Consider the following 22,209-nt stretch of genomic DNA (forward strand, 5'->3'; position numbering starts at 1 on the left):
TTTGCATATGAAACTAAGTTTGAATATGCATCGCTGTCATGTTTGATTAGGTCTGAAATCTGTTGATCAGGTTAAGTCTTCACACTTGTAAGGGGGTGGGGGCAAGGAGGGGATCCATACATCTGTACAAAAGGTATGTCTCATGTGAACCACTGAGCAGAATAACATTTGTAGTTATATTCAAACCACCATCAAGTTTGACACCGTGACACAGGATTGGAACTTTTTTTCATCGATTTTGGAAGAAAATCTCAAAATGTTTCAGAAACGGCTTGGTTTAAATGTCTTGACAGTAAACTATTATTGATAATTAATTTGTATAGAATTGTAAAACAAATTAAGACTTTAAGGTTTCAATAAAATTTTACTGTGATAGCTGTGCTGACATTTTGTATCAGAAAGAACAATATTTCAAGGTGATTTGAAGGTCAAGGTTCAAAAAAGTCTGTTGGGGAAAAAAAGGGCTCTGGTGAACATCCATTATGGTTTTATTAGAGCCTTCTAACATAATGTCATTACTGTAGAAACCTTAATTTCTTAAATGGCTTGTACTAAAAAATTCAGTGTCTGATATTAGATGGGTCCCATGGAGTACAATTGCAACAGCCATTCAAGCAGGTCATAAAACTAGATGTAAACTGAGAGAAACAAACGGCATGAGATACTATCCAATTAAAGTTCTATCATGGCAGTAATTTTTTCTTTTTGAAATCCGTTTCTCTCTCTCTCTCTCTCTCTCTCTCTCTCTCTCTCTCTCTCTCGTAATAAGCCAATTTTTGTTAGTTATTTGTTAAAGCAGACTTTATTGATTATAACATGATGTGTTTTTCAGCAAATGTTCAAAACATTTCTCTCGACCGCGATATATACAGTAATATAGGTGCCACAATGGAAACAGCCCTCAGTGTTACTGGTGTTGAGGTCTTCTAAACGAAACCACCAACAAATCGTCACTCAACTTTTATTTTACAGGAATGGTGTGATTTCTGAGATGTGATTTGACCTTTAAAGTCTGGTGATAGCAGAGAATGTGACGTTGGTGGTGTTTCAAGTGACGTGTATACATATATATGAAGATAGATCTGACAAGTTCTGTTTTAGTTAAATCTAATGAAGACTTCTGGCAATGGGTTTACTTGAACTTTACTGCAGAAAATTCAATTTCTGTCAGAGCTTTTCTACGTCATCATGCTCCATAGATTTTTATAGAAATTTTATTGAAGTTTAAAATTATTACTTTAGCTGGAAATAGTCATTAAGTGCCTTGTTTGTTACTGCTACATTTGAATATGAAGGAAGCTGAGGCCAGTTGATCTAGAGAAGCATAGAACTACCACAGGATTTTTCTGATTAGAAAATGTTAACGTGTAGATTTGTTGGCTTTGTTTATTATTATTTCCACAGCTTTCCTTGAGCTCCTGCCATTTCCTTTGTAATGATCACTGTGACTAAGTCTTGACATATCATTTTCCATTTTTCTACACCAGTACATGAGAAATTTGTTAATCAGGACATTTGATTGTCATTTTGTGTTGAAGGTATTAGCCTGGACACTATCATAGCAGGCTTTTCGACATCCTCCTTACTCAATCAGCATCAAGAAAGATGAGGGTTCAGATATCTCCTGATAGGATAGAGATTCCTCTTATTCATAATCATCACAACAGCTCAAACAAGCCTGATGTGTGGTCATTATTTAAACCTATTTGCTCTTTGTCAACAGTTCGTGGCTTACCAACTGTCATATTTCAGAGTAGTTTAGCCTGCGTTGATATAAGCCATGTATTATATAACTTACCTCTGATTTTAGACCTTTAGACATAACGTTATGAGTATGTATTAGATATAAGTTAGGAGTATAACTTTGACATAGTTATGAGTATAACTTTAATTGACATAGTTATGAGTATAACTTTGACATAGTTAGGAGTATATAACTTTGACATAGTTATGAGTATATAACTTTGACATAGTTATGAGTATATAACTTTGACATAGTTAGGAGTATAACTTTGACATAGTTAGGAGTATAACTTTGACATTATATAATTATGAGTATATATAACTTTGACATTATATAATTATGAGTATATATAACTTTGACATAGTTATGAGTATATATAACTTTGACATAGTTAGGAGTATAACTTTGACATAGTTATGAGTATATAACTTTGACATAGTTAGGAGTATAACTTTGACATAGTTATGAGTATAACTTTGACATTATATAAATATGAGTATATATAACTTTGACATTATATAATTATGAGTATATATAACTTTGACATAGTTATGAGTATAATTTTGACATAGTTATGAGTATAATTTTGACATTATATAATTATGAGTATAACTTTGACATTATATAGTTATGAGTATAACTTTGACATTATATAATTATGAGTATAACTTTGACATTATATAATTATGAGTATAACTTTGACATTATATAGTTATGAGTATAACTTTGACATTATATAGTTATGAGTATATAACTTTGACATTATATAGTTATGAGTATAACTTTGACATTATATAATTATGAGTATATAACTTTGACATTATATAATTATGAGTATAACTTTGACATTATATAATTATGAGTATAACTTTGACATTATATAGTTATGAGTATATATAACTTTGACATTATATAGTTATGAGTATATATAACTTTGACATTATATAATTATGAGTATATATAACTTTGACATTATATAGTTATGAGTATATATAACTTTGACATTATATAATTATGAGTATATATAACTTTGACATTATATAATTATGAGTATATATAACTTTGACATAGTTAGGAGTATAACTTTGACATAGTTAGGAGTATATAACTTTGACATAGTTAGGAGTATATAACTTTGACATAGTTAGGAGTATATAACTTTGACATAGTTAGGAGTATATAACTTTGACATAGTTATGAGTATATAACTTTGACATAGTTAGGAGTATATAACTTTGACATAGTTATGAGTATATAACTTTGACATAGTTAGGAGTATATAACTTTGACATAGTTATGAGTATATATATAACTTTGACATAGTTATGAGTATAACTTCTACATAAGCTGTTAGGAGTATAACTTTTTTATAGTTCATAATTTTTGATATCCAAATGGTCTACATAAAAGAGCAATCTAAAATATGTAGTTGAATGTATAGGTTGATAAATGTATCATAATTGTATCTATATTATTGATGGCTGTATATCACAGTCAGAAATGTATCATAATTGTATCTATATTATTGATGGCTGTATATCACAGTCAGAAATGTATCATAATTGTATCTATATTATTGATGGCTGTATATCACAGTCAGAAATGTATCATAATTGTATCTATATTATTGATGGCTGTATATCACAGTCAGAAATGTATCATTATTGTATCTATATTATTGATGGCTGTATATCACAGTCAGAAATGTATCATTATTGTATCTATATTATTGATGGCTGTATATCACAGTCAGAAATGTATCATAATTGTATCTATATTATTGATGGCTGTATATCACAGTCAGAAATGTATCATAATTGTATCTATATTATTGATGGCTGTATATCACAGTCAGAAATGTATCATTATTGTATCTATATTATTGATGGCTGTATATCACAGTCAGAAATGTATCATAATTGTATCTATATTATTGATGGCTGTATATCACAGTCAGAAATGTATCATAATTGTATCTATATTATTGATGGCTGTATATAACAGTCAGAAATGTATCATAATTGTATCTATATTATTGATGGCTGTATATCACAGTCAGAAATGTATCATAATTGTATCTATATTATTGATGGCTGTATATAACAGTCAGAAATGTATCATAATTGTATCTATATTATTGATGGCTGTATATCACAGTCAGAAATGTATCATAATTGTATCTATATTATTGATGGCTGTATATCACAGTCAGAAATGTATCATAATTGTATCTATATTATTGATGGCTGTATATCACAGTCAGAAATGTATCATAATTGTATCTATATTATTGATGGCTGTATATCACAGTCAGAAATGTATCATAATTGTATCTATATTATTGATGGCTGTATATCACAGTCAGAAATGTATCATAATTGTATCTATATTATTGATGGCTGTATATCACAGTCAGAAATGTATCATAATTGTATCTATATTATTGATGGCTGTATATCACAGTCAGAAATGTATCATAATTGTATCTATATTATTGATGGCTGTATGTATATCACAGTCAGAAATGTATCATAATTGTATCTATATTATTGATGGCTGTATGTATATCACAGTCAGAAATGTATCATTATTGTATCTATATTATTGATGGCTGTATGTATATCACAGTCAGAAATGTATCATAATTGTATCTATATTATTGATAGCGCTGTATGTATATCACAGTCAGAAATGAGGACATCAAGAACAGCGAACATAATAAAACCTAGGAAAACAAAGATTATAGTACGTCCAATGTGTGTCATTAAAGCTGTCAAGTATCTTAAAAAGCGAATTTGGTGGGTGATATACATAGAATCCTTAAAATGAGTTTTGATTTAATGAGATTTTATGGAAAAAATCTTCTTGAAATGAGAACACAAATTTTAAGATGCGTTTTACCAGAAAACTTGACAAATTTTAAATTCAAAATGTGGAAGACAAAATCAAGTAGATGCCGCCATTTTGTTGTACCATTTTCAGTGTAATGTCATTGCCCATATTTGGACATCAGCATGGGTGCTGTGTTGTATCCTTGAACAAGATACTTTACTCTGTTGTGTTCCAGTCAATACCCTGTAAATATGTGGTGGCTAGGGCAGTGCAAGGTTGTGTGGAAGTTGTTAGCGCGCCAAAATGGCAGCTCCTGCTGTATTCTCCCCAGAGAGTTTAGAAAGACACTGACTGGTTGCTAAAGGCCCAATTAACCATGGATAATAACTGAATTATTTTGAGATTGATGGCTATTAAAATTAAAATTCAGGGTAAAAAATAGGGTTTTTACGTCAAGGTCAAGGTCATTGTTACTATTTTTAGCTATGACTGGTAGATGACAATGATTGGCTGATACAGCCAATAAAAATTAGGGTACACTTGTATATTACAATAGTGACATAATAACATAATAACATAATATAAAATATTATTAGATATATTCACTGGTTATAACAGATTATGTGTTAAATTCATCCAGCCTAACCTTAAGTGTACATCTAGGGAGTGCACATCTCAGACGATCTCTGAAATTGATTTAAAAGCCGTTGACCAGGTTCTGCACGATGTCAGTTGACTGAGGAGTCGTTATTATCACCAATATTGAAAGCAGTGCTGAGATTGATTGTGGAGGTTGATGTAAATTATTTCTGAATTTCTCAAAAAGAAGGCAGATAACAAAAACTCCAGTGTATGAAAAATAATGTACAGACCAGATATATTAATAATAGAAGAATTTAGCTAATTGACAGTAATTGTTTCAAATTTTTTTACTTTTAATTAGCACATTAGTTGTCAGGATCAGGATGTTTCCCACCACCACGGTGACTAGATATGATGTTTGTAAAACAATAAGACTAATTGATGGGAATCCATGACCAGGGTACTTGTTGTATGTATCTCCGAGTGTTTAATGAGAGGATTGTGATATAATTGTAGGCCCTGACCAGGGTACTTGTTGTATGTATCTCCGAGTGTTTAATGAGAGGATTGTGATATAATTGTAGGCCATGACAGGGTACTTGTTGTATGTATCTTCGAGTGTTTAATGAGAGGATTGTGATATAATTGTAGTGAGGACAATAGCAAATCATTGTCTATAACTTAGCTGTCCAGTGGGACTTGATTTGTTTGTCGCCGTTAATACTTAAAGATGCTTTTCTTCAATTACTAGATATTCGTGAAATATATCACCCATTTTGCTTTGATGGGAATGAACCACATCAATTAATTAAGATTAAAACAAAGGATCTAACATTCTAATTATATGATATGGAATTAAATCCTCAAAAATTTCTTCTGCAACTATTTCATGGTAGGGGCATAAGATATATCTTTACTTTCTACATAGAAGTTCCGATACTGAAATTATCCATATAATATTTATATCGCCTCTGAAAACAATAGAAATAAGATGTGGTAATGACATCGTTGAGTGTGTATATCTTTATCAGTTCTCACTCTCTCCAAATGTTTCCAAAGTAGCAGGGCTTGTATATCCAGGGAATGTTGTGTAAATATTGCTAATAAATTTTATACTAATTTTGAGTAGCTGTTAAAATTTCACGGATATATTCAGATGTTTTAAAATTTAAAAGCAATATTTCAAAAATCATTACTTCTTTTCATAGAGTAATTTCTTTTTCACTTAAAAATTGCCAAGAAAAACAAAAACTCTCCCTATTTCTCACTACTGTGATTTTAGACTTGCAGGCAAATGTACGTATAGCTCTGTTTTGTGAAATCAATTATCATACTCAGAATAGTGGTAATATTAGTAAAAATTGAAAAGTTCTGTGAGGTGTATTTAATTTAACCAACAGAAGTCTATACCAGTGTAACTAGTAGACATGTCAGTAGTAGTCTTAGACTAATTATGACGGTAACAACGGTGAGTTAACTGTGAGTTAAATTTCCACAAATTTCAAATTAAAGCAAATATTTACTGCAGGTTAACTCATATATATTTGATGGCATTTTCTGTTGGTTCCTTTGTCTGTCAAATGGATTTGTGATGCTCCTATTTATTTTGCATTTTGTTCAATAAGAGGTGAGGAAATACGATTCCCACAGCCTATAGATAATGTGTTTCTTATGTTCTCTCTAACTTTATCTACTGCTGTGGGAATTTAGGATAATGGTTTATGCAGTTCATACATAAACGTCACTTTGAATTCCTACTGTATGAGATTTTGATGGGATTTAATATACAGAACAAGTGTCACTATAACTTTACCCTGACAAACAAGTAAGTAATGTGATTGAAGTGGGATTTACCTGATCAGAAACTGTCGTGGTTAGACCTACGACCTAATGCGAGCTGTGTACGACCTGTAGACCTACTGCGAGCTGTGTACGACCTACTGCGCGCTGTGTATGACTTACTGCACGCTGTGTACGACCTACTGTGCGCAGTGTATGACTTTCTGCACGCTGTGTACGACCTACTGTGCGCAGTGTATGACTTTCTGCACGCTGTGTACGACCTACTGCGAACTGTGTATGACCTGTTGCGAGTAGTGTACGACCTGTTGACCTACTGCGAACTGTGTATGACTTACTGCACGCTGTGTACGACCTACTGTGCGCAGTGTATGACTTTCTGCACGCTGTGTACGACCTACTGCGAACTGTGTATGACCTGTTGCGAGTAGTGTACGACCTGTTGACCTACTGCGCGCTGTGTACGACCTACTGCGCGCTGTGTATGACTTACTGCACGCTGTGTACGACCTACTGCGAACTGTGTACGACCTACTGTGTGCTGTGTACGACCTGTTGACCTACTGCGAGCTGTGTATGACCTACTGCGAGCTGTATATGACCTGTTGACCTACTGTGAGCTGTGTACGACCTGTTGACCTACTGTGAGCTGTGTACGACCTACAGCGAGCTGTGTATGACCTGTTGACCTACTGCGAGCTGTATACGACCTGTTGACCTACTGCGAGCTGTGTACGACCTACTCCGAGCTGTGTATGACCTGTTGACCTACTGCGAGCTGTATACGACCTGTTGACCTACTGCGAGCTGTGTACGACCTGTTGACCTACTGCGAGCTGTGTACGACCTACTCCGAGCTGTGTATGACCTGTTGACCTACTGCGAGCTGTGTACGACCTGTTGACCTACTGCGAGCTGTGTACGACCTGTTGACCTACTGCGAGCTGTATACGACCTGTTGACCTACTGCGAGCTGTGTACGACCTGTTGACCTACTGCGAGCTGTGTACGACCTACTGCGAGCTGTATACGACCTACTGCGAGCTGTGTACAACCTGTTGACCTAATGCGAGCTGTGTACGACCTGTTGACCTACTGCGAGCTGTGTATGACCTACTTCGAGCTGTGTATGACCTACTGCTGATGGACAGAGTCAGGGACATGGAGCTGCTTGTTTAAAGGGAAAAGCATTTCCTAAATTTTTGCCTTATCTCCGCTATATAAAAATAACATTGGTAAGACTGGGGCAATTGTATTGATGCACATTCAACAACTTAGGTTATTAACAGAGAAATTAACAAACAACTCTGGTAATTGTAGTTTTTGAAATTTGTCAACTTAATTATTGAATGGGACTTTTGTCAGACTTAAACTGATAACAGTAATTGATTAGGAAATACAAACAATGACTGTGTAGTCCAATGTTAATCTAACAGAAATTGAGGTAAATTCCAAATCTAACAAAAAATCAAATAAATTCCAAATCTAATTGAAATTCATATAAATTCAGTTTTGGTCCAATAATCATTATTTGCGTTAAACACATAGAACTGGCTACTTGTTTTAACTCTAATTCTAGGTATTTGGTGGACATAGAACTGGCTACTTGTTTTAACTCTAATTCCAGGTATTTGCATTCTAATCTTGCTGTAAACAAAACATATTTTTAAGTAATTTGAAAATTTGAGTTGGAGAGTTTGAAGGGAATGAAGCATTAGTTATTAGAATATTGATTGTAGTGAACCTCATAATGTTTTTACGTTTCTTTTAAGATCAAAAGTAATGTTGTAGAGCTTGTGATGTTAGCTGTCATTGATGTCTCCAGAACATTTCCTGTGGGGACACTTGATCTTCATGTTGATGTAATGGGTCATTAACTAGGCCCATCACAAACTTCTAAGGAGTTTAATGCTTTTACAATCATTTTTAAATAATATACCGGTGTCTTGAAATGCACATGTATTAAGCTCTTAAATACAAACCTTTTGATTTTTTTTATTACAGATGTCAAACTGATAAATGTCATACTCACTCATATAAAACATTTCAAAATGTATTTTGGTGTTTGTCGGGTTTTTTTTAACAATAAAAAGAAACAATCTGAAGCCCCAGGGGGGCTTTCTTTTTTTCCATCTTTGTTATTTTTTTCTTTTCTGTGGGATTATCAGATAGAAGATTAAGGACATTAAAGTTTGGCTAATTGCATGGTGTATTAAACTCAAACATCTATATAACTCATGAAATCAAAATATGATATGAACTCATTTTTAAAGTAAAAACATGACGGTTTCCATTTGTCTAACACTTTTGGAAAGTAAAATTTTCTGATAAAAACAACAACAACATATAGATGAAATAGTTTAAGGATTGTTACAATTTTTAGTGGTTTTTGAAATTTTTGAAACATTTTTATCAATTTTCATGACAAAACAGATACTATACATAGGTGATCTCGGTAAAATGTCTGGGTCGCTGTGATGGGTTGTGTCATTCTGACAGGTAAATTGCTTTCTGTGCGGAGAGTCATGGACCAAAACTGGCAGAACGGTCAGGAAAAGACAGATTTTGGACAGGAAACAGACAAACAATGGGAAATTGACATCCACAAAAACCTGACAGATATGGCCTCCAAACTCTCATGAGTTTCCTAAGAACATTCTGTTGTGATATATTGATGGGATGGAAAATTCCCGTGATATTTCATAGTTTTTCATTTGTTTAAAGCTTCATTACATATGATATCCTAACCATTAATCTGACTTAAGCAAAGTATTTCTATACAACCAATATATCGGTGCTGCTGATTATACAGACAAATGAATCTGTCAAATCTGATGGACACACTTTCTCAGGTTAATGCATAAAGTTCAAGGTCAAAAGTTAAGGTCAATCACTTTCTAAGGATGATGGATAATAGAAGTTTGAAGTTGAAAAGTAAGGTGATGATCACTGTGTCACTTCTCTGGTTGATGAGTGATTGGTTCAAAGTTTAAATGTAAAAGGTCAAGGTCACTTATAGTAACATATAAAGAGGATTCGAAAGAAGAAGTTCCAGTTTATTGGATTTTGATAGTTGAAATTTATTTCCATTTTGAGAAGACCTGGAAGGAATTTTGTCAAGCTTCACTGGTAGGTTCCCCTTGGTCCGTAGTTGTTCATTTGATTTTGAGTCTGATCCGGAAACAGGATAGCTGACCAGTGGCCATCGTTGATTTTGACAATTGAAGTTTGTTTTCACTATTTCTTAAAAAGTACTAGAGTACTGAATGTTTTGTTAGAACACCAAAAAGCTAAGTTGTTCAGAATAAAACAAGCAGTCAGCTGACAAAAGGTCAAGGTCATGGTGTCAAAGGTCAAGGTCACATTTTGTTATGACATATAATGAAGCAAGTTAGCCAGCATTCTTTTCAGAAATAAACAAGGAGTCAGCTGACTAAAGATTGAGGTCACTAAATCAGAGACCAAGGTAACATTTTGTATCATTTTACTGATGAAAATTTTGTTAAGACCTTATGAAGCAAATTTGGTTGGAATTATAAAAGGAATCAACTGTCCGAAGATCAAGGTCACTGGGTCAGAAGTAAATGACATTTGGTTGAAAAGGTCAAAAGCTGTGGATATCTGAATATGACCCTGCATGGTTCTTGGTTCTTGGTTCTTGCACTTTCTGAGGATGATCTGTCTTAGAGCTTTATAAATTAATACAAAAGATCGATGTCAAGATCTTGCACATTTCCAGTGATATGATAAGTGTTACTGTCAAGAAATTATCAATGCACACCATAAATGTAAAACTTTGCAGGGGAAGTAACTCTGATAAAAATGTAGCTTGTATCATCTGCTGATAAATACATAGAAAAAATGCTCAAAAGTTAAAATTGTTTATAGCATTTTGTGGTTTGCTGGCATTTAAGCTTCTAAATAGTTTTCAGAAAGAAGTTACCTTTATGATATTAATTCAATGCAAGAGGGTAAATTTAGTTAATTTATGGTTATTAGCTTGATAAACAACACGCTAAAATGATTTCAAATTGAGTTATTAATTTGGATTAGATAACTTTGACCTTGAATTTTATTGAAGGTCTCATTTGAAATGTATCTGCAAACAGTCAGTTGAGCAATACAGGCCTTTTGGGCCTGTTAATGCTAGCTATAGTGACCGATACAAGAACCTTGTTTACTCCCATCATTACGATTAGCCATACTCAGGTCATCGGTCAAATGACCAATCACTGCAATGGTCAAGTAGGTGTCTTTAAGCACTCTATTCTCATCATTTACCGAAACGTTCTGAATTAACGATTGCAAAGAGACCATTCTCTTAGCAAGTCTTTAATCTTTCATATAAAAATACTTACACATGGGTAAGGAAATTAATCTATTTCATCGTCAATTTCATGCCCCATGACATGCCTGTCCTATACCAACTAAGATTGCGGTTGTCACTCTTGTGTAAAATTGATCACCTAGTGGGGGGTCATACTGCACACCTCTGAATACTGAAATAGACTGGTCTGAATCAAATAAAGGAGTGTCCTCATTTCAAAATGAAGGTGTTACAGAAAATATTACAGTCATATGGAAAGTTTGTGTGTATTTTTTGCTGGCCGTTTAGCATTTTCACAGAAATTCAGAATTAAATTAGTCAGTTTTGTGGAGGCAATACTTTGTAATAGAGTATTGTGGAGTATTGTCTATAGGACAATAAATCATTGAGTTGGATACTTTATAGTTTTTTGTACAGTCATTGGAGAGAACAGAAATGGTGATATGGTTTATAGGTTGTCTGGTATAGAATCAGTCAGATTGTCCACCAGTTTATTCACTGAGGGATATTAAAGTGTTTTAATGCTTGATTTACTATATTGAAGTACAGGCTCTGTAGTCTGGATATGTATCTCAGGTTATCCACATAGAAGGATTACAATACTGAATCTGATCATGAGGAGGAGAAATGTGTGTTATTTATCCTGTAACATCTGTTGAATTGTTGCTGTAGGTGTTTGAACAATGTAAATCAGGAAATACAGTATTGCACAAGCTCACATTGTACCAGGGGTGGTTAGCAATATTTCCACCAGTTTTTTTACTGCTAGTTCTCAAAAAGTATCGAAGGGATTTTTCTCAAATTTCATACATTTTGTATGTAGGTTTCCCTTGGTCCCTAGTTGTGCATATACCATTTTAAGACTGATCAGAGAACAACATGGCCAACAGGCAGTCATCTTCAATTTTGACAATTGAAGTTTGTTACTGCTAGTTCCCGAATTTCATAGGTTTCCCTTGGTTCCCTAGTTGTGCAAATTGCATTTTGGGACCGATCAGAAAACAACATGACCAACATGCAGCCATCTTGGATTTTGACATTTGAAGTTTGTTACGGTTAGTTTTCAAAAAGTACTGAAAGGATCTTTTTCAGATTTCATATGTAGGTTCCCCTTGGTCAGTTCCTAGATGTGCATATTGTATTTTGGTGCCAATTGTAAAACACTATGTCTGACAGGTGGCCATCTTCGATTTGTAACAATGGAAGTGAAGTTTAATTGTTACCGCTATTTCTCAGAAAGCACTGACGGGTTCTTACTTAAATTTCATATGTAGGTTCCCCTTGGTTCCTAGTTATGCATATTTAATTTGTTACTGATTGGAAAACAACATGGCCAGGAGGTGGCCATCTTGGTTTATGACAATTTAAGTTAACTTGTTGCCGCTAGTCTCAAATTTCATATATAGGTTCCCCTTGATCCCTAGTTACACATATTCCTGCATGCGTAGGACCAACCTAACATCAACATGGCCAATGGGCAGCCATCTTTGATTTTGATAATGTGTCTTTTTAGCCCACCATCATCAGATGGTGGGCTATTCAAATCGCCCTGCGTCCGTGGTCCGTGGTCCGTCCGTCCGTCCGTCCGTAAACAATTCTTGTTATCGCTAATCCTCAGAAAGTACAGAAGGGATCTTTCTGAAATTTCATATGTAGGTTCTCCTTGGTGCCTAGTTATGCATATTGCATTTTGAGACCAATCGGAAAACAACATGGCCGACAGGCAGCCATCTTGGATTTTGACAATTGAAGTTTGTTATCGCTATTTCTCAGAATTTAGTGAAGGGATCTTTCTCAAATTTCATATGTAGTTTCCCCATGGTTCCTAGTTATGCATATTTTGCATTTGGGACTCGTCTGAAAACAACATGGCCGACAGGCAGCCATCTTGGATTTTGACAATTGAAGTTTGTTATCACTATTTCTTTGAAAGTACTAAGGGATCTTTCTCAAATTTCATATATTGGTTCCCTTTGTTTGAAAAGTACTTGAGAGATGTTTCCTAATTTGCACAGATTAGTAAGAGGAAGGGAAAATAGAGAAAAGATCAATCTGACATGGAACCTATAAAGATCATTCAATGGTGGGCACCAAGATCCCTCTGGGATCTCTTGTTTAAATTTGAATATTCCCCTTGGTCTGCAGTTGTGCATGCAAGTTTTGTATCAACAGTGGGTCTGATACCCAGCCCTCTGCAAATGGAAAGTCAAAGCTCAATTACAGGGATTGTAGTTAAATAAAGCCTTTCTGTTTGGTCTGAAGCAGGATTTGATGGCAGGGGCTCAATTTAGTGTGAAAAAAGGGTCTGACCTGCCTTGGGACAGAGGGATTGGGCCTAGTATGGAAAATCTCAAAAAATAGTATGAAAGGAAAGTCTGACCTCACTGGGGACAGAGGAATTTGGTCCAGTACCTAAAAAATAGTATGAACAGAAAGTCTGAACTCCCAAGGGACAGAGGAATTGAGCCCAGTATGGAAAATGAGAATTTGTTTTGCCGTTATTGCCAAAACAACCAGACGATTAGAAAATACAGGCCTTCTGAGCCTCTTCTTGTTTATCACCAATTCTGTTGATTACCACAAATACACAATGACGTATACAATAACGTAGGAGGTCTGGGGGCGATTAAGCTCCATATCACGGAAAATCAATATAAGGTGTGAAAAAGTATCAATATGACATCGTGACACTGTGTGAATTGCTAAGGGACATGTTTGCAGGTATATATAAGAAAAAGCATCGATGACATCAGAAGTATTCTATCTTAAGTGATGATAACTTTCAATATTGACCAATAACTTAAGTGATGATAACTTTCAGTATTGACCAATAAGTTTTGTGCTTTCTAGTCATTGAAATTATACATAGAGAGTTTAATTTCTCATACCAATTAATATACAGTTAAAGTATGGATTTGAGTGATAAAGAAAATTTCTGGTTTCTTCTACTTTGCCTCGGAAAATAGACCTGGTCAAGTGATAATAGAAAGTTACTCAATTTCCCTCAACCCAATACTTTAACCATTTTTTTATACTGATACAGACTCGGAGGGATATTTTTAACTTAGAAATAGTCACAACCAGAGTGAATTAAAATACACAGTCTATGCTGACATACATTTCATTTTAAAAATCTTATCAAAATAAATGTATGGCCAAGGTTTCACTTTACAATGATAATCAGGGTTACTGTATGGCCTGAGATTTCACTTTACAAATGATTTGTTTTGATGATAATCTGGTTTTTGGTTCAGCAGAGGGGATGTTTTAGTTCCCAGACTAACACACAGGACTAAAGCACAGCTAAGAGAAGTGGAGCGGTATAATCGACTTAACCAGTTACTTTTATTAGAGCAATCAAGTAGAGGTATATTAATGTAAACAAATTTTGATTTCATAATTGCATTTTGTTTTGAATTTTTATGGTTTTTGTTCCTTTTAAAAAATAGCAGTGAGAAGCACCTTAAATATTGTGAAATCACACAAAATGTTTAAGTAAGAGACTGATTATAGATATTTGAGTATAAATCCAAGATATTGTGAAATCTTGATGTTTTGAATAGGGTCAAAGGTCGACCACGCTTATCAATTTTGGGAAGAGTGAGTGAAGGTGAATTCTATCTGAGCCTTATATAAGATACTTGATTTTTTTTTGATATTTCCCATCTTGATAGCATTCAGACCTCAAAGCTCTGGAAACTATTTTTTGATAATTTATATCTTAAAATATAACAATCACGTCTTAGCTCTCCAGGTGGTATGATTTAAAGGTCAAAGGTTAAAATACAACACCCTTGGATTGGTCTATATCATAAACAATGATACATTAGGATGTCAATTAAGGAAATTACTTCGTTTTCTTCCCTACGATCCTACACCGCGTTATCATCGAGTTGTACATGTGTGTTTTGACCTCATTTCCTGTGATCAGAAATCTTTAAGGATTTGTTTGGTTCTGCCATACTATCTGATACAATGGTAGATAGATATTAAATTGTGATACTATTTAATGTTGTATAATTCCTTATCATTTGAACTAGTTATTGGTGGCTAGCAAGAAATCTATATGGAACTGTCCTGAAGGAAATTTTGAACAATGTTTTCATAAGTCACTAGAACTTGGAAGTCTTCTATTTTTAGAAAACTGAAACATATCATGGTATTTTGCATAGAATATATTCTATACATTGAAACCTTTGTATACTGTTGTGCTCTATGATTATTTGAAATGATAAAAAAATTGTCATTTTATAAAAGTACCATATTCTGAGTGCAAAAGAATGTAAAGACTGATGGGAAAAGACAGTACAGAATAAGAAAAATTGTTAGTCAGTACTATCCCAGTCAAATTGAAAAATAAAAAAAAAAAAGAAGAAAAATCTGTTTTAGACTTCTTCTTTAGAATTGTCTGTAAATGGACAGCTACTATTGTTTTAGACATACATATTTCAATGTCTTGTTTAACTACTCACCAGACACAAAATAATTGGGCAGTTTGATTAAATAGATAGGACGGTACTTGTACTTAATTAAGTAGATAGGACGGTACTTGTAGTTAATTAAGTAGATAGGACGGTACTTGTAGTTAATTAAGTAGATAGGACGGTACTTGTAGTTAATTAAGTAGATAGGACGGTACTTGTATATGGTAGATGGTCAGTCTGTTATTTAAGTCAATATTTCTGTGAAATATCTTGTTAAAATTTTTTTTACTAAATGACTAGATGGCTAGTTCACCACTGTGACATACCCCTAGCTGAGTCAGTAACAAGTGACTAGATGGTTCACCACTGTGACATACCCCTAGCTGAGTCAGTAACAAGTGACTAGATGGTTCACCACTGTGACATACCTCTAGCTGAGTCAGTAACAAGTGACTAGATGGTTCACCACTGTGACATACCCCTAGCTGAGTCAGTAACAAGTGACTAGATGGTTCACCACTGTGACATACCTCTAGCTGAGTCAGTAACAAGTGACTAGATGGTTCACCACTGTGACATACCTCTAGCTGAGTCAGTAACAAGTGACTAGATGGTTCACCACTGTGACATACCTCTAGCTGAGTCAGTAACAAGTGACTAGATGGTTCACCACTGTGACAAACATCTAGCTGAGTCAGTAACAAGTGACTAGATGGTTCACCACTGTGACATACCTCTAGCTGAGTCAGTAACAAGTGACTAGATGGTTCACCACTGTGACATACCTCTAGCTGAGTCAGTAACAAGTGACTAGATGGTTCACCACTGTGACATACCTCTAGCTGAGTCAGTAACAAGTGACTAGATGGTTCACCACTGTGACATACCTCTAGCTGAGTCAGTAACAAGTGACTAGATGGTTCACCACTGTGACATACCTCTAGCTGAGTCAGTAACAAGTGACTAGATGGTTCACCACTGTGACATACCTCTAGCTGAGTCAGTAACAAGTGACTAGATGGTTCACCACTGTGACATACCTCTAGCTGAGTCAGTAACATGTGACTAGTTGTCTCATCACTGTGACATACCTCTACAATAGAGAAATCAAAAAAACAAATGTTTGACTAGGTTTTTCTAGCTCCTGGCAGTAGATGGATGATTAACAATTTTGAACTTCATGAACCATCTTTTGTTTAGCTTTTTGAGTACATTTCATTGTTTATTGTATTTCACACTAAGAATCAGTTTAATCCTACAAAGCTCAGCAGCACAGTGAGAAAACATGATGCATCCAGTTATATATAGATAGCTTAAAACTGTCATATCAAAAATTCAGGTGTGATATACGATATACAATATATGATATATGATATACGATATACGATATATGATATATGACGTCCTTTATGTGTTGAACCAAGCCTTTTTTAATTGAAAACAGCAGCAATTTGTGATACCATATACATGCTTGCAATCCTAAACAGAAGAGGACTTACACAAATCCTTCATACATCCTCTCAAGTTTCATCTCTAAACCATTATGTTACTGTATAGGTGAGAGGAGCTCATGATGATGATGATGATGATGATGATGTATTATTGACTAAATATTTAAATCAAATTAAGCACATCTGCATCTTGCGTCAAACATTGAATGTCAAGACTGCATATTTACCATACAATACTGTTGTTTTGATGTGTTTACCATACAATACTGTTGTTTTGATGTGTGTACCATACAATACTGTTGTTTTAATGTGTGTACCATACAATACTGTTGTTTTGATTTGTTTACCATACAATACTGTTGTTTTAATGTGTTTACCATACAATACTGTTGTTTTAATGTGTGTACCATACAATACTGTTGTTTTGATGTGTGTACCATACAATACTGTTGTTTTAATGTGTGTACCATACAATACTGTTGTTTTAATGTGTTTACCACACAATACTGTTGTTCCGATGTGTTTACCATACAATACTGTTGTTTTAATGTGTGTACCATACAATACTGTTGTTTTGATGTGTGTACCATACAATACTGTTGTTTTAATGTGTGTACCATACAATACTGTTGTTTTAATGTGTGTACCATACAATACTGTTGTTTTGATTTGTTCACCATACACTACTGTTGTTTTGATGTGTGTACCATACAATACTGTTGTTTTGATTTGTTTACCATACAATACTGTTGTTTTGATGTTTACTATACAATACTGTTGTTTTGATGTGTTTACTATACAATACTGCTGTTGTGATGTGTTTACCATACAATACTGTTGTTGTGATGTGTTTACCATACAATACTGTTGTTTTGATGTGTTTACCATACAATACTGTTGTTTTGATTTGTTTACCTTACAATACTCTTGTTTTGATTTGTTTACCATACAATACTGTTGTTTTAATGTGTGTACCATACAATACTGTTGTTTTGATTTGTTTACCATACAATACTGTTGTTCCGATGTTTACCATGCAATACTGTTGTTGTGATTTGTTTACCATACAATACTGTTGTTGTGATGTGTTTACCATACAATACTGTTGTTGTGATGTGTGTACCATACAATACTGTTGTTGTGATTTGTTTACCATACAATACTGTTGTTTTAATGTGTTTACCATACAATACTGTTGTTTTGATGTGTTTACCATATAATACTGTTGTTGTGATGTGTGTACCGTACAATACTGTTGTTGTGATGTGTGTACCATACAATACTGTTGTTGTGATGTGTTTACCATACAATACTGTTGTTGTGATGTGTGTACCATACAATACTGTTGTTTTGATTTGTTTACCATACAATACTGTTGTTCCGATGTTTACCATGCAATACTGTTGTTGTGATTTGTTTACCATACAATACTGTTGTTGTGATGTGTTTACCATACAATACTGTTGGTCCGATGTGTTTACCTTACACTACTGTTGTTTTAATGTGTTTACCATACAATACTGTTGTTTTGATTTGTTTACCATACAATACTGTTGTTATAATGTGTTTACCATACAATACTGTTGTTTTGATTTGTTTACCATACAATATTGTTGTTTTGATGTGTGTACCATACAATACTGTTGTTTTGATTTGTTTACCATACAATACTGTTGTTTTGATGTTTACTATACAATACTGTTTTTTGATGTGTGTACCATACAATACTGTTGTTGTGATGTGTTTACCATACAATACTTTTGTTTTGATTTGTTTACCATACAATACTGTTGTTTTAATGTGTTTACCATACAATACTGCTGTTGTGATGTGTTTACCATACAATACTGTTGTTTTCATGTGTTTACCATACAATACTGTTGTTGTGATGTGTTTACCATACAATACTGTTGTTTTGATGTGTTTACCATACAATACTGTTGTTGTGATGTGTTTACCATACAATACTGTTGTTGTGATGTGTTTACCATACAATACTGTTGTTTTGATTTGTTTACCATACACTACTGTTGTTTTGATTTGTTTACCATACAATACTGTTGTTTTGATTTGTTTACCATACACTACTGTTGTTTTGATTTGTTTACCATACAATACTGTTGTTTTGATGTTTACTATACAATACTGTTTTTTGATGTGTGTACCATACAATACTGTTGTTGTGATGTGTTTACCATACAATACTTTTGTTTTGATTTGTTTCCCATACAATACTGTTGTTTTAATGTGTTTACCATACAATACTGCTGTTGTGATGTGTTTACCATACAATACTGTTGTTTTCATGTGTTTACCATACAATACTGTTGTTGTGATGTGTTTACCATACAATACTGTTGTTTTGATGTGTTTACCATACAATACCGTTGTTGTGATGTGTTGTTGTGATGTGTTGTTGTGATGTGTTTACCATACAATACTGTTGTTTTGATTTGTTTACCATACACTACTGTTGTTTTGATTTGTTTACCATACAATACTGTTGTTTTGATGTGTGTACCATACAATACTGTTGTTTTGATGTGTTTACCATACAATACTGTTGTTGTGATGTGTTTACCATGCTATACTGTTGTTTTGATGTGTTTACCATATAATACTGTTGTTTTGATGTGTTTACCATACAATACTGTTGTTTTGATTTGTTTACCATACAATACTGTTGTTTTGATGTGTTTACCATATAATACTGTTGTTTTGATGTGTTTACCATATAATACTGTTGTTTTGATGTGTTTACCATACAATACTGTTGTTTTAATGTGTTTACCATACAATACTGCTGTTGTGATGTGTTTACCATACAATACTGTTGTTTTGATGTGTGTACCATACAATACTGCTGTTGTGATGTGTTTACGATACAATACTGTTGTTTTGATGTGTTTACCATACAATACTGTTGTTGTGATGTGTTTACCATACAATACTGTTGTTGTGATGTGTTTACCATACAATACTGTTGTTTTGATTTGTTTACCATACACTACTGTTGTTTTGATTTGTTTACCATACAATACTGTTGTTTTGATGTGTGTACCATACAATACTGTTGTTTTGATGTGTTTACCATACAATACTGTTGTTGTGATGTGTTTACCATGCTATACTGTTGTTTTGATGTGTTTACCATATAATACTGTTGTTTTGATGTGTTTACCATACAATACTGTTGTTTTGATTTGTTTACCATACAATACTGTTGTTTTGATTTGTTTACCATACAATACTGTTGTTTTGATTTGTTTACCATACAATACTGTTGTTTTGATGTGTTTACCATATAATACTGTTGTTTTGATGTGTTTACCATACAATACTGTTGTTTTAATGTGTTTACCATACAATACTGCTGTTGTGATGTGTTTACCATACAATACTGTTGTTTTGATGTGTGTACCATACAATACTGTTGTTTTGATGTGTGTACCATACAATACTGTTGTTGTGATGTGTTTACCTTACAATACTGTTGTTTTAATGTGTTTACCATACAATACTGTTATTTTGATGTGTTTACCATACAATACTGTTGTTTTGATGTGTTTACCATTCAATACTGTTGTTTTGATGTGTGTACCATGCAATACTGTTGTTGTGATGTGTTTACCATACAATACTGTTGTTTTGATGTGTTAACCATACCATACTGTTGTTCCGATGTGTTTACCATACAATACTGTTGTTTTGATTTGTGTACCATACAATACTGTTGTTGTGATTTGTTTACCACAAAATACTGTTGTTGATGGGGTTGCAAAGAAATACAAGTATTTTAATATGTTAACCAAAAAATATGATTGTTTTAAAAGTATTCTAGTTTTTTTCCTCAAATATTTTTCTGTGATTATCCTTGATTGAAAGCTTTTGTTTTCATGTTATATTAAAAACCCAGAAAAAATTGTTGAAATACTGCAGTAATAGATAATATCATAATTGTTTTGATAATGATGTCCACTACGTTTTCTGTGGAGAAATATATAATCAGGTATATTTCATCAATAACATACCTACCTTAATTAAACAGTAATCATGTATGTTTAATTTCTTAAATTGTTTTCGAGTGTTTTCCAAAAATGATCAATTATTTTTTTATCAGTCATGTATTAAAGTTAATTAGAGTCCTTTCAAAAGTGACCAACTTCAGGTATCGGTGACAGATTTTTAAATAGAGGCCTATATAATTCAGGAAAATCAAAGACATGGAAACAAATTAAACTTGATCTTACCTTATAGATGAGGGGTCAATAGTAATCCAAAGTAGCTCCTTATAATCAGCATGTATCCTGTACCTATAGCAAACCCAATCAACTCCTGTCGATGGTTCAAAGTCAGATATATGTACTTATTCTAAACATTTACTTATAAACAAATATATTTACTTTCATGCAGTGAGAATGTTTGTTTAACATCCAATCTGTCAGTGGTCATGGTCGTACATTTGGTATTGTCTGTATATTGATGACCATGTTACGATGGTACTATTGGCCACACCTGCCTGGAGATTTGTGTTCTCTACTGATGAGAAGGAAGCCTCTTAACAGTATTGATTGTGTGGGAGCGAATTGTAAACTGGCCACAGCAGTCTCAGCAGCCAGAGAAAAGGTGGCAAAACTTGCTGCAGTAGGTATTATATTTGTACACATTCGGGCGTTTTATAGAAGTTCGGGTCAGAGAAATTGTATCCATACAGTACTTTACATAAGTTATTGTCAGAGAAATGGTATTCATGGAGTGCTTTACATAAGTTAGGGTCAGAGAAATTGTATTCATGGAGTACTTTACATAAGTTAGGGTCAGAGAAATGGTATTCATGGAGTACTTTACATAAGTTAGGGTCAGAGAAATTGTATCCATACAGTACTTTACATAAGTTATTGTCAGAGAAATTGTATTCATGGAGTACTTTACATAAGTTAGGGTCAGAGAAATGGTATTCATGGAGTGCTTTACATAAGTTCGGGTCAGAGAAATTGTATCCATACAGTACTTTACATAAGTTATTGTCAGAGAAATGGTATTCATGGA

General features: G+C 33.7%; 2 protein-coding genes across 2 annotated transcripts in view; one reads left to right on the forward strand and one right to left on the reverse strand.

Moving 5' to 3' along the window:
- The window catches only part of LOC117335084 (FMRFamide receptor-like), a 29,557-nt gene extending 7,648 nt beyond the window's left edge, over positions 1 to 21,909 (reverse strand). Inside the window, exon 1 of the mRNA XM_033895004.1 lies at positions 21,411 to 21,909. The gene's annotated coding sequence lies outside the window, so the exon portion shown is untranslated. The remainder of the gene's footprint in view (positions 1 to 21,410) is intronic.
- LOC117335085 (focadhesin-like) overlaps positions 1 to 22,209 on the forward strand; it is a 393,213-nt gene that overhangs the window by 46,877 nt on the left and 324,127 nt on the right.

The sequence above is a fragment of the Pecten maximus genome, chromosome 9, assembly GCF_902652985.1.
Source record: "Pecten maximus chromosome 9, xPecMax1.1, whole genome shotgun sequence".
Taxonomy (NCBI): Eukaryota; Metazoa; Mollusca; class Bivalvia; order Pectinida; family Pectinidae; genus Pecten; species Pecten maximus.